Raw genomic sequence first — 14,203 nt, 5'->3', positions numbered from 1 at the left:
ATCTCGCAAATTGGGGATGATCCCGCATCAGTTCTCGGCTTCTTTCTCCCAGGTGGCGTCTTCAAAAGGATAGAACTTCCATTTGACTAATAATTCTCTCATAATTCTTTTCCTGAGAACCTTCTCTCAAACATCAAGGACTTCTTCAGGTTGGAGTTCCATCTGCTTTTGGGTTGAAGAAGTTAAGAGTTCATCATCATTAAGCACATGATTCGGGCTCAGTACATACTTCTTAAGTAGGCTGACATGAAATACATTATGTACTTTGAGATTAGGCTAAGTCACCTACTTTCTTTGTAATCAGATATGGCCCATAGTATCTGGGGGATAACTTCTTATACTTCCCAAGAGATAGAGAACTTCTTTTGGGGCGTACTCGAATGAAGACCATATCTGCATCTTTGAATTTTTTGCCTGACCTCTCCTTATCTACATACTACTTTTGTCTATCCTGAGCAGCTTTTATATCCTTGCGAATTGACTGCATCTGCTGCTCCATGTCGTCAAGCATCTGTCTGGACATCTCGACCCTAATCAATGGGTTGGACCAAGTTAATGGTGTTAGGCAGTCTTGTCCATACATAGCTTTGAAAGGGCTCATCCTGATATTTCGGTGATAAGAAGCATTGTAGGCGAATTCGACTAGGTCCATATAGTTTAGATGTCAAGGATTGGGTAGAAGTAAGAATGAACCCAATGACCACTACAGAGGAGAGCCAAACACCTCAGGCTGAGAAAAACCTAGTACTTGAGGAAAGGGAAGCATCCAGATGTATCCAAATACTTGTCAACCAATTGGGAAGGTATTATGGGGGCAAAATGACATGAATGCCACAATTCCTATCCACCATGATGGGTACCAAGCACTTGCTATCCTTGATGGAGGTGCAGGTGTGAGAATTATCACCAAAGTGATGTTGGGGAAAAGTGGGGAAAAACACAACTAGAAAGAGCAGACCTAATCGTTAAGATGGCAGATGGAATATCCTGAGGCTAATGGGGCTATTAAAAAAATGTTAAGCTTAAGGTCTTTTTGTTACATTACCATCATGCATTTGTTGTAATGGACTTTTTGTGCTAACCAGATTCATATGATATTATATTGGGCAGACCCTTCATGAGGGAAGCCTAGGTGGTGCATGATTGGGCATTAGACCAAGTGTATATATGAAAGGATTTGTAATTCTGAAGATTGATCTCCATGCGTGGAAGGCACACCCCATGGAAGGTAAATTGTTTGGATGATTCGGTCACAACATAATGAACCACATCCTTACAAGTCTACCAACCAGTTAAATAACACTCATAGGAAGAGGAAGAGAACGAGATGTATGCATCTCTTCCACCTCTGAACTTTAGTGAAAACTGGATGCCTGTACTTGCCACCATAGATGTGTTGCCCCCCCATAGGAACAAATTATGTTGAATCGGGAACTATTCCCACTACCTCAGTGCACATGGTGGATGTGCAACTCATGGAAGAGGAAACAAAGGATGAAGCCTCAAGCACAAAAGGGCCTGAACCATACGGTCGCCAATAACACCCAATGCCTCATTGCAGAAACAAAAGAGGTATATCGCTCAACGCAATGCCATGCTGCAAAGTAAACCCATGAACGTCGAGTGGCTAAGATATTTTGATGTCACTAAGGTGCACGATGAGTTCTCTAAGATCTGGGGTGAGGAGATGAGTAAAATCACCTTAGAAGGAAAACGAGAAGAGAAAACTACTCTTCAAAATCCTGATCCACCTAAACTTACTAAGGATGGACGAAGGAAACAAAATAAGGCTCTGGGGCTGAAACCAAGCAAGAGGCAAGGAAGGTGATGGATGAGAACAAGGATGATGAGGATGACAAGATAAACCGGCTCTCACTTCCAGACCATTTCAAAACTTACACCATTGATGAGTGGAAATTAGTCTAGCTGACGGCCAAAAGAGTGAAGGAGAATGACCAGTCCCCATATCTTAGGATGGACCAGTAGAAGTTAAACATGTAGAAATTGTTGGGACAAGGAAGGATCCCAAACTTGTCTACGTTGCTAATGTCTTAACTTCTCTGCTGAAGAAATGGAGCTCATCACTCTCTTGAAGGAGTTTAAGGATTGTTTTTCTTAGAAGTACACAAAAATGAAAGGTGTACCACCCAAGGTGGCACAACACACTATTCCAATCATCGAGGGATCTAGACCATCTAGGCAGAAACCTTACTAGATGAATCCCAAATATGCAGCTATTGTAAAGGAGAAAATTGATAAACTCATAGATGCATACTTCATTTATGAGATTGAGCGCACAGATTTTCTTTCACCAATGTGATCGTGCCAAAGAAGAATGGAAAACTAAGATTGTGTGTTGATCTCAAAAAGGTCAATATGCAGCTACCAGGAAAGCCCACTACCCATTACCATATACAGAACATGTATTAGAATGGGTGAGTTGAAGAAGCCTAGAGCTTCTTAGATGGTTTTTGAGGCTACAATCAAGTGTCCATTGCACCAGAAGCCCAACACAGGATAGCCTTCAACACAATGCAGGGGACCTATGCTTATAAGGTTATGCCTTTTGGCCTCACTAATGCCCCTACAACTTTCTTTCCAAGGATTGATGTGCATAGCTTTTAAGGACTACATGCAGAAGTGGTTTGAGGTTGTAAGATTCCTCCCTCCAGGTTTTGAGGTGTGCACGTGTAAGAACCTCCCCTTTTGATCTTATAATGATTCCCCTCTCTGAAATTAAAAAAAGATCCTATTTTACCCTATTTTGGCCTAGAGAGAGAAAATGTCTAGAGGGAGGTAATTCAAAATTGAGATATTTTTTTGGATATAAAAATCCTCCTAGTGTCTAAAATGGTTTCCCTTGAAACAAATATTCAAAAAGAAATTTTCAATGTCCAATTGAAATCAGGTAAAAAGGACCTTAGCCTAAGGCTCCAGATTTTTTGAAATTTTTGAATTAAGGTTCCTATGGACCAATTAGATTAATCCAAATGTAGGGAGGAGATAAATGGAAGAATAAAAGAAAATCCCCTAAAAATGAGTAAATGCTCACATAAGATGAAGAGTTGACTAAGGACAAAGTTATTAGTTAAAAAAGAAGAGATATTTAGAAGAAATGATGTATTTTTGACACCTCAGTGTGGGGAATTTCCCTCATGAAGGAGGCACCTATTTCACATGTGTGGTTGAGTTTTAAACTCACAAATATTGAGATATTTTCATCTCTCCTCTCTCCTTCTTCAACTAGATCCAAAAAGTACGCTAAACTGACCTAAACATGGTCAAAAATTGACCAAACTTATTTGGAAAATTCTAGAATCAGTTTGCTTGGTTAGAGGCTCACTTTTTCCTATAAATAAAGCCTCCCCCTTTGTAAATGGTTAATAGTGTGATGAGATGTGATGTGAATCAGATAAATGTGAATGAATAGATGAGATGCGATGTCATGTGAATCACGATGTAAATGAATGATATAGGATGTGAATGAATGTATTAGTATGTGAATTGAGATGTGAATGAGTGATATAGGATGTGAATGAATGTGTTAGCATGTGAATCAGGATGTGAATAAATGATATAGGATGTGAATGAATGTGTAAGTATGTGAATCGAGATGTGAATGAATGTGATAGCATGTGAATCGGAATGTGAATAAATGATAAGGGATCTGAATGGATGTGATGTGATGTGAATCGGGATGTGAATGAACGATAAGGGACGTGAATGAATGTGTTAGCATGTGAATCGGGATGTGAATGAATGAGATGTGATAAGATGCAATGTAAACTGGATAGATGTTAATGTATGTGAAGTGATGAGATGTATGGGTAGATGCAAGTGAATGAGATTTGATGAGGATAAATGAGGAAATAAGTGATGAGATAGAAAAAGATGTGATTAGATGAGAATGGGAATACTTATGAAATGAATGTGGATTGATGTGGGTTGATGTGTGGATAATGTGGATTGATGTGGATGGATGTATGGATGATGTGGATTGATGTGTGGGTAATGTGGATTGATGTGAATGGATGTATGGATGATGTGGATTGATGTGGATGGATGTATGGATGATGTGGATTGACGTGTGGATCGATGTGGATGGATGTATGGAAGATGTGGATGGATGTGTGGATAATGTGGATTGATGTGGATAGATGTATGGATGATGTGGATTGATGTGGATGGATGTATGGAAGATGTGGATGGATGTGTGGATAATGTGGATTGATGCATAAAAGATTTATTTTTAATTTTGAAAGTGTTACTCTCCTTAAAATAGAATTTATGCATAAATAGATGCATAAACAGATTTTTATAAAAGTGTTATTTCCCACTGAAGCTGTTCTTATGCATAAATAGATGCGTAAAGAATCTTTATATCAAAAATAAGAATTCTCTTACATTCTATAAAAAAAGATGTGATAAGATGTGATATGAATCAGATAGATAAGAATGAATAGAGAATGGATGTGGTGAGAATAGAAGTGATGAGAATGAGAGGTAAATAGATGTGATGTGAATCAGATAGATGGGAATGAATGGATAAGAGTGATGAGAATGTGAGGTAAATAGATGTGATGAGATGTAATGCGAATCAGATGTTGCCATATATATAGGCAATGATGTGTGTGAACACACTTAGGACCGCCAGGGCACTTTTTGTGAACACACTTAGGACCCCCGGGGCACTTTTTCCCTCTTTAGGAGGTTTTTTCCCCCGGCTTGTATATATGCCCATTATTCTAGGGCTAACTGATCTTTTCTTTTTGTACATTGACACAATCTAATACATTGTGTGTTGTGTGCATTCTTGCTTCTTCTTCTCCAAGCTTTGTGTGCTTTCTTACAACCCTAATTCCAACAATTGGTATCAGAGCAGGCATCGGCTCCCAGGGCTACGCCGTCGGCACCCTCCGATTCACGTTCTCCGATTGAGGTGAGCTTTCATGAGCATTTGCAGGTCCCTATACTCTGCAAATAGGCCCGTAGGGCTTCGCGTTCTCAGAAATCACATTTGAGGTTGTTTCGGGCTCCGTTTTTGTATTTCAAGTTCTGCACAGGTGTTTTCGTCATTTTCTGTAGAAATTTCGACAGTGCAATTTTTTGCAAAACAGGCATACGTGTTCTATTGTGGACCATGCTTCATAGCACGAGTTGTTTTCTGTTCAGTCTTTGCTTCATTACAGGTAGCTTTTGCATCAGTTTCAGTCAGTGACCATGGCTGATAATAATAATGATGTATTTCGCATGTTATCTACTGATGACAAACTGGATGGAGACAGCAACTACCCACTTTGGGCATACATGATGCAGCATGTTTTGGTTGCAAAAGGAGTGTGGAACATTGTGCAGGGTATGGATGTACGTCCAAGTTCTGTGGATGTAGGATCTGTTGAGGATGTTACAGGTTCTAGCAGCTCTACTATTGCTACTGTTTTATCCACTGCTAAACAAGCTCGTTGGGATGGTAAAGATGCACAGGCTCATGCCTTGATTACACTTTCTGTCAAACGTAACATCACCCCACATATTCGTTCAGCTAAAACAGCAAAACACGCTTGGGATATTCTAGCTGGTTTGTATGCAGGTCGTAACGAGGCAAAAATCTCTTACTTGCGTAAAGAGCTAGAGATGAAGATTATGCAGGAAGATGATGACATGAATGTTTTTCTTGCTAAGATTAAAGATCTCAAAGAACAGTTGATTTCTGCTGGTGAGATTATTCCTGATCATTCTCTTGTGCAGACTGTTCTTGATGCTTTACCTGAGACATATCAGACTTTTGCTTCCACGTGGAGACTTCTTGCTGAGGACAGACCTGATGCTGTCAAGTATGATACTTTAGTCAACAAGCTCTTGCAAGAAGCGCATTCCAGGAAAAACAAGGCGAGGCAGTGTGCAGTTGATCAAGCATTTATTGCTGCCCAACAACAGAGAAGAAGTGGTAAGGCAGCCCCTTCCACTGTTTCTTCTCCTATTAGTAGGTCTGCAACTTCTTCTCCTTCCACAGGTAGCAACAATAAGTCTGAGAAGGCTCTTGATAAAGGCAAGAAAAAGATCAGGTGCAACTATTGTAAGGCAAATGATCATGTCATTAAGAATTGCCCTAAGCTAAAGGCTAAAGAGGCAAAGAAGAAAGAGTCAAATGCAGCCACAATAGCGGATGCTTCTACAAATGCAGATTCTGCAAATGTTGTGAAGGATACAGAATGGGCATTTAGCATGTATTGCCAGTATGACCCATCTGCACATGATGCATGTTTGACAGTTTCTGTTGACTCTCATGTATGTTATTTGAGTGGTGCTACAAAGCACATTACCTCGCATCGTGATATGTTCACTTCTCTTGAGGCTGTCCTCCCTAATGGGAATACTGTCACATGTGCCAATAATGCTTCTTACCCAGTGAAGGGAATTGGTAAAATTATTCTTACTACTGTAAATAGCAGCGCTTTCACACTTTCAGATGCTTTGTATGTGTCAGGGATAAAGAAGAATCTATTGTCTATCTCTGCGCTTGCTAGACTTGGACTTGTAGTCAAATTCATGGATGACAGATGTACTGTTCATTATTTGACTTCTGGTGATACGATTATTGTATCTGGCACCTTGTTTCGTGGGCTGTATAGGCTCAATTCTTATGACAAGTGTGTGGAAGATTCAGCAAATGCAGTTTCTGATGAAAAGGCAGTTTCAGATGCAAAACTATGGCATGCTCATTTTGGTCATCTGAACTTTGCTAGTTTGCTGCGTTTGCAGAAATTTGATATGGTTGCTTCATTGTCCCCTCTTGAGGCACCATTGAAACATGTTTGTGAAGGCTGTATTTTGGGCAAAATGCAGCGTTCTACATTTCCAAAGGATGGTTCTATGCGGGCCAATCGCAAATTGCAACTTGTACATAGTGATGTATGTGGGCCTATGCAAACTCCGTCATTTGGTAAACACTTGTACTTCTTGACTTTCATTGATGATTACTCAAGGCATGCATGGGTATATCCACTGAAGGCAAAGTCCGAAGTGTTTTTGTGCTTCAAACAGTTTTTGCTTATGGTTGAAAATGTATCCAATTGTAATGTGGGCACCCTCCGTTCTGATCGAGGGGGGGAGTACATGTCTAAAGAGTTTGATGCATTTTTGGCTAGTCATGGGATAAAACACCAATGTACAGTGCCGTATACCCCTCAGCAAAATGGTATTGCTGAGAGGAAAAACAGGTCACTTATGGAGATGGCACGATGTATGGTCAAGAGCCAAGCTTTGCCACATGCGTTTTGGCTTGAGGCTGTCATTGGATGTGAACGAATGATGTAGGATGTGAATGAATGTGATAGCATGTGAATCAAGATGTGAATGAATGATAAGGGATCTGAATAGATGTGATGTGATGTGAATTGGGATGTGAATGAATGATAAGGGACGTGAATAAATGTGTTAGCATGTGAATCAGGATGTGAATGAATGAGATGTGATGTGAAATGGATGCGATGTAAATTGGATAGATGTTAATGTATGTGAAGTGATGAGATGTATGGGTAGATGCAAGTGGATGAGATCTGATGGAGGATAAATGAGGAAATAAGTGATGAGATAGAAAAAGATGTGATTAGATGAGAATGGGAATACTTATGAAATGAATGTGGATTGATGTGGATTGATGTGTGGATAATGTGGATTGATGTGGATTGATGTGTGGGTAATGTGGATTAACGTGAATTGATGTATGGATAATGTGGATTGAAGTGGATGGATGTATGAATGATGTGGATTGATGTGGATGGATGTATGGAAGATGTGGATGGATGTATGGAAGATGGGGATGGATGTGTGGATAATGTGGATTGATGTGGATGGATGTATGGATGATGTGGATTGACATGTGGATTGATGTGGATGGATGTATGAAAGATGTGGATGGATGTGTGGATAATGTGGATTGATGTGGATGGATGTATGGATGTATGGATGATGTGGATAGATGTGGATGATGTGGATAGATGTGGATGATGTGGATGGATGTATGGATGATGTGGATTAATGTGTGGATGATACGATTGGATGTGATTTGATATGGGAATGATGTGATGTGATAGGGATCGATGAAGAAAAAAAATTGTGGGAAGATGAGAAAAGATGGGGACTAATGTGAAAGGATGTGGAGTGATGAGAAAAGTTATCCGCCCGTGCTTTCCGGGCAAGGGAAGATTTTCGGGTTCGGTTTTGGAAGAACCGATGGATTAGTCTCTTGTTTGGATATCCGTGGACGAGGCCCCGAGTGTGGGACCCTGCCCCGTGCAAGAAGTGCTACTTCCATTGCTAGCACCCCTGAATTTGTTGCGCGGTGGGGATAGGGACCTCTCAGAGGTGTTCATTGTGTGCACACTCACGATGGACTGAACATCTGGCCTGCTTAACGAAGGCATTTCAGAGATGTCAATTATATCGCATATCCTTAAACCCTTTAAGATGCCATTTTTTGGTCAAGCACGGTGTTATATCAGGACACATTGTGTCTAAGAATGGTATTTCCAATGACGAGAGAAAAGTTAAGTTAATTCTGGAATTACTACTGCTAATAAACTATAAGGGTGTGCAATGATTTAAAGGACATGTTGGGTACTATCGATAATGTTGAGATATCGAGCTCAACTAGTGCTACTGAGAGAACATTGATGACCCACCTGGGTGATAGCTTCTGCATCTACACCACTGGCATGGTTGGTGAGATTATGAGTGATATGCAGCCAGTGGGATGACAGGCGGTGTGACAGCCATCTTGGATTACTAGAGACTGGCATAGTTATAGCGCCAGCTCATTTAGTCTGGTTCACGATATGGGCCAACCCTTATATATTGTAGTAGTTGTACTCTTATCTTTATGTTAAGTTGGTTGAGTAGAGAAGAAGAAGATAGAAGAAAATTCAGCTATCCATCTCTCTCTTGTGTCTTTCTCTCTCTTGTGTGTGTGTGTTTGCTTGCTAGGGTTTGAAGCTATCCCTCTCCCCCACATTCTCTTTATGGTATCAAAGCCTGGTTTGTATGAGAGCTAAGGAGGCAAGCAAGAGGCAAGAACAAGCAAGGAAGGAAGTGGTATTACACGGGGTAAGAGCACTATCATCGCTTTCGCCTTCTTGTTTTAGGTACAACACCCCCTCCGTAGCTCTGGTGGGAGCTACACATCGCCGATTGAGGAGCCGTCTTCGTGGGAGCGGAGCTACAGGATATTATCTTTCGTAGTTTTCTGGGAGGTTTTGGTAGAGAACTGTTTTTGCTCGAAATTTGGTTATTGCAGTGCAACAGAACATTTTGGAAGTGTAGATAGGGTTTGCACATGTATTGTTGATACTGGGTGTATGTACATGTACTCTAGTCACATTTGGTGACACACAGGCTGTGTTGAAGTACCACTGCTACTATAGCAATTACAGGAGATATTGCTGTATTATAGGTTGCATACATGTACTCTAGTCATATTTGGTGACACAGAGGCTGTGCTGAAGTACCACTGCTACAGGAGATACTGCTGTATTATAGGTTGCATACAGAACTTGTCTGTTTGCAGGTTATTTGATTGCTACAGGAAAACATGTCTAACGGAATTAATCAAATTGTTAGTGAGAAGTTGGATAAGAATAACTTCCATGCGTGGAAGTTCAGAATGACCAATTTCCTAATGGGTAAAGGATTTTGGGATTATGTAGAAGGAGACAATGAGGAGCCTCCAAAATTATCTAATGAGAATGCCACTTATGCAGATATAAAGGCATTCAAGGATTGGAATTAGGGTGCAAGAAAAGTCATGTACTGGCTTTCAATAAGTGTCACAGACACTATGATACTAGGACACATATAGGATGCAAACACTCCAGTAGTTGCATGGCAGAATTTGGGTTCAGATATTCAAGACTAACACAAAGGCAAGGAAGTTGCAGTTAAAGCAAGAGTTGCATATTATGGAAAAGAAAAGCATGTCCATCAATGAATATGCCTTAAAGATCAAGGGCATCAATGTATCGGTGGAGGATGATGATTTGGTGAGTGTCTATCCGAATGGGCTTGTCAAAGAGTACAAGACATTCAAGACCTCCATTGTAGTTAGAGAGAATATTCCCAACTTTTGGGACTTGATATCTATGCTGATCATAGAAGAAAAGGCTTTAGGTGAGGATTCTTCTTCACAAAGCACGAACACATCAAAACATGCCTTCTACTCTAATTTAGGTAGAGGTAGAGGCTATGATTGAGGCCAAGGTGGTTTTGGCCGACAAGGAAATCAAAATTTTGGACAACAACAGTCCAATGATTCACAACAGCAATCATACACAGGTGGAAGAGGCCAGTCTAGAGGCAGGGGGAGCCAAAAAGTACGAGGTGGTTAGAAAAGAAATCAAAATGCAAATAGCATAGAATGCTATTACTGTGGCAAACCAGGACGACACATGGCAAAGGACTCCTACAAAAAGCAGAATGACATTAAAAGTGGGAAGTTGCAACAAGGCAACTATGCATCATCTAGTAAACATCCACCAGAGGTGATGATAGAAGTGAGCAACTGTTTGTGATGCAGCACATGCTTAGTTCCATAACAAGGGATGTGTCAGGATCTCAAGATATATGGTATGTGGATTCTGGCACCTCTAACCACATGACCAATCATGCTAAGTGGTTTAGAGATATGCAAAAAATGAAAAAACCAGGCTATGCAAAAATAGGTGATGATACTGCACACCTCATTGTGCATGTTGGTAAAGTGCCATTGTTTATGTAGGATGGCAAAATAAAGTACTTAACTGATGTACTTCATGTTTCGAATATTACAAAGAACCTGGTTTCCGTTGGACAGATGGTTGAGTAGGGTCTGCCAAGTGAGGTTTAATCCTCAAGGATGTTTTGTGGAAGACTTCAAAAATAAGTGTTGCTTGGTTGTAAAGGGTAACAGAAATGGCAGGATGTGAACATTGGATGTGAACATGACTAAGATAAAGGTAACCATGTTTGCGCATGGAACAGGTGTCATTGCAGATATTGGCAAATGGCACAAGCACATTGGTCATGTGAATGTACAACAACTAAAGTCTATGCATGCCCAAAATATTGTTGTAGGTTTGCCAAAGTTTAAGGTTGACGGTATGCATAAGGTATGTGAAGTATGCCAACTTGGTAAGTAGCCCAAACATGCTTTCCCACATGACATGTGAGTGCAAGGCCATTGGATGTCATACATTCAGATGTATGGGGACCGACCAAGACTACAACAATTGCAGGTTGTAGGTACTATGTTACATTCATTGATGACCACACTAGGAAAGTGTGGGTTTATTTCTTGAGATGAAGGAGAAAAGTGAGGTGTTTTCTCACTTTCAGAGATTTAAAACCTTGGTCGAGATGGAAAAAGGCATGCAAGTAAAATGCCTAAGATCAGATAGTGGGGGAGAATATTTCTCCAATGATTTTAGCGATTTCCTGAGAAAGCAGGGAATCAAGAGGTAGTTTACGTGCAAGTACACTCCGCAACAAAATGGTGTTGTAGAAAGGAAACATAGGAAGATTGCAGAAGTGGCACGTGCCTTGATGGCTGAAAAGAATATGTGTTATATGTACATTATATGTGCTATGTTATATACACATTATGTGTGCATATACTAGGAGACTAACCCACACTAGGCTTGTGAGCATGGGAGCATGGGAACAAGCTCTAGTGGAGCATGGGTTAGGACTAACCTATAGGGTTAAGGTTAGGGTCAGGCATCCAAGGGTCACACATGAGGAATGGAAAGTCAAGAGTCACTTGAGGGCCCTCCTATATAATAGGGGCATGGGGCACACTCAAGGGGGCTGGGAAGCTGAGAGCTTGGGGGCTTAGAGGCTTATGCTATGGTCTCTTGTGTAGAGGTCCATATCTATTCTTCTACCATTTCACACTATAGCTACATGCTATTGGATTGGAGTTATACCTCTTGATGGTATGGGACATCAAGGTAGAGGTATGATGTATTTCATTTATTAGTAGTCATGTGTGCATCCCTTGGGCTCGGGGGTGGTTGGGTGGTTAAGTTTATGCTTGATTTATGCATGTTTATGCATAACAATTATCTAGAGAGATCTTAGGGTTTTAACAGTGGTATCAGAGCAATCTCTATTTAATTATTATTGATTTTTTTAGTAAATTTTAATATTTACTAATAAAATATTATTTTATTGATTTATGTTGATGAATTGCACATGGATCATCGATATGGTGATTGGAACGTGTGTTACTACAATTCAATGGACGAATCGACCTTGCGAGGAAATACCGTGAGTTAATGCTATTTTTCCCTATTTTTTATGGTTAAAATCGAGCATTAATGGAATTTTTTACAAAAATACCATAAAGTTTATGGTGGATATTTTTGATAGAATGGATTCCCTGAATTTCTAGAATTTTTAGAAATTTTTTCTAATTTTTTGAGTATTTTTTTGATTTAAAATGTAATTTTATACATTTTTGTGAGTTTTTTCCGCGGGAATGCGATCAAATTTCTGTCAATTTCTATTGAAATTCAGTAGGGGACAGCATGTTGATGCATGAGATGCTTTCCTGTGTGTGTGGGACTCTCTCCGCCTCTCAAATCTGATTTTTCCTTCTTTTTTCTATGAGAAAATCTCTTTAAAATGATTTTTTTTACATTAATCATAATTAATGATAATTATGATTAAAAAAGTTTAATTAAAAAACTTAATCATGGATTAAGTTAATCTCTCTGATTGAGAGAGAGAGAGAGAAGAGATTGGAGGAGATAGATTGAAATGGAGAGGAAAGGGAGGAGAGAGGGGAGAAGAGAGAGGAAAGAGAGAAGAGAGGGGAGAAGAGAGAGTCCCTCTCTCTCTCACTCTTCTACGCGCAGGCGAACGGGAGGGGGGGCTGTGCATAGCAGTCGGCGGAAAAAAACGCCCCCCCTCCCGAAAAAAATCAAGTTAGTATAAGCTTAAAAAAGCTTATTTTTTTATTTTTTTAAAAAATAAATAATAAGTTTTTTATTAAAAAAACTTTTTGATAATATTTCAAAAAAAAGCTTGAAAAAAAGCCAAAAAATTTGGAATTTGAGAAACAAAATCTCTGAAAATTTCTTCTTGAAATTTCTTGGCTTTTCAACTTCCGGAAAACCTTTGGCTTTCGGTTTTCCCGAAACCTTTTGGCTTTCCGAATTCTGGAAAAACTTTTGACCTTCCGTATTCCGGAAACCTTTGACCTTTCATATTTCGATTTTTTTTTGTCTTTTCATTTTCCCAAAACTTTTGGCTTTCCGTATCCCAAGAAAATCGTTGGAATTCCGAAATTTTTTGACCGTTCGTATTCTAAATGCGTTCGGGGTAATTTAAAAATTTTAAAAAATTCTTGAAAATTAGTGAAAAATTAGACAAAGGTTATTTTAAATTTTGGAAAAATGTGGGGTTGGTGTTTGGCATGTGGTGTGTCCATTCGGGCGCTCGTGACCATTCAAATTCCTTTAAAAATATATTTTTTGACCCAAAAATTTAGAAAAATCCATTAAAATTGTAAATTTTCATTGGATTTGAGAATTGTCGGGTGGAATTGGAAATTTCATGAACGATCGAGAAAAATTAGAAAATTTCTAGAAATTATTTTTAGAAATCCTAAAAATTGGTATTTTTAAAATATCAATGGTATTTTGGCAAATTAAATTGCTAAAAATTTTGCTGGAAAAATATAAGTTTGGAATGCCATAAGATAGGTTTGGTGGAATTCAAAATTATTATATTTTGAGGCCCTATAAAATTAGAAAAAATTAGGAAAAAATCATGATATTTCTTTTTCTCGAGAATTTAATATTATCGAGGGTTATTTAATATTGAAGTATGTTTTCTCATGCTAACATTAGATAGATGCGAGTTATTCGCATATTATTAATATGATTATATCTCGTATTAATGGATATTTATGTTTGGATTAATTCTAAACGATGTATTCATGATTTTTTACCATTGTTTAGTCATTATTTTTGGACACGTTCCTTAATTTCTTTTGATGGCTATAATTTACGTTCAAAGTGCGTTTCACCTTTGATATTTTTCCATGATAATTTATTTTGGCACTTATTAAAGTGTGGATTGTGCTTAATTTCTTAAGCCTAAGACAAATTCTATCATGGGTTAGTTGATCGGTTTGTTCTGGTGGATTTTTATTGGATGTTTTTCA

Source organism: Cibotium barometz, chromosome 56 (assembly GCF_041138505.1).
Source record: "Cibotium barometz isolate CiBa-2024 chromosome 56, ASM4113850v1, whole genome shotgun sequence".
Taxonomy (NCBI): Eukaryota; Viridiplantae; Streptophyta; class Polypodiopsida; order Cyatheales; family Cibotiaceae; genus Cibotium; species Cibotium barometz.
Note: the sequence above shows the minus strand (reverse complement) of the source record.